Consider the following 1,104-nt stretch of genomic DNA (forward strand, 5'->3'; position numbering starts at 1 on the left):
CCAGCTTTGTCTACATACACATCACGGTGACATCCCAGGCCTAAACCGAATACATACAATATTTTATTTAATTTTCCTTTCAGAATGTTTTGATGTAAGGTCTGACATTTCTCCCATAGTTAATCATGAAACCGGGCAATGTTTCTTACAGTTCCTCGTACTTTACTCATGCAAAACATTCATCGGTTTAAATGGTATGATTAAGGGGAGCAGAGCTGGGGCCAAAAAAGGAAGCATGCGAAGAGAAAATAGATGTCTCCAATAACTTCTATTGAAAATCGGAGCCTTTCACTTAAAATCTGTTTTAAATCAGTAGCTGCTGAAACTCATTACCACAAAAATGATGGGTCTTCTGGTGCAGGCCCTGGCGTTGAGTCTTGGCAGTCTCTCAGCAGCTCCACAAGTGTACATGGCATCGCTTGGTTTCTCAGAACCTCTGGAAGATGGAAGACACCGTCTGCTTTGCAAACCTTGCGAGGAAGAGACCCTAACCCGTGCCATTTAGTTCCCTGTAGGAAGCACATATAGGGAGAGATAGCTATTTGGTTGTCTGTATGAATTGAGGTTATTTGAGGAATTTGATGGCTACTGCAGAGCCTGAGGGGGTCCGGGGACGAGCCTGGAGGTGCCCGAGTCCTGCCCTCTCAGGGGAAGGCTTTAGGCCACCCGGCAGCGCCGAGGGAGGCTGTGCCTGAGCCGCCGGTACCCGCTCGGCCCGAAAACGCCCGGGTGCCGGGGGGGCCACCATGGGGGCCGCGGCCGGTCCCCTCGAGGCTTCGCCCGTCTGGGGAGGGGCAGCCCTCCCTCCTGCCCCCGGGCTGGGGGAGCTTGGCCGGGAGGAATGGGGGGGAAGGAGGGACGGAGGGAGGGGAGAGGGAGGGAAGGAGGGAGGGAAGGAGGAGCCCCCTCCCTCCTTCCCCCCGCCGCGCACCCGGGCTCCTGCGATGTGGTGAGTCACAGGCAGGTCAGGACCGCGGCGGAGGGGCGGAGGGAGCCGCGGGGACCGGCTGATTTACCGCTGGGAGCCGCCACCAGCGCGGCGGAGGCGCCGGAGGGGAGGGCGCGCAGAGCCGGCCCGCAGCCCAGGTGCCGGGAGGGAGGCCC

This window comes from Athene cunicularia (assembly GCF_003259725.1).
Source record: "Athene cunicularia isolate RWA chromosome 1 unlocalized genomic scaffold, athCun1 chr1_part2, whole genome shotgun sequence".
In the NCBI taxonomy this organism is placed as follows: Eukaryota; Metazoa; Chordata; class Aves; order Strigiformes; family Strigidae; genus Athene; species Athene cunicularia.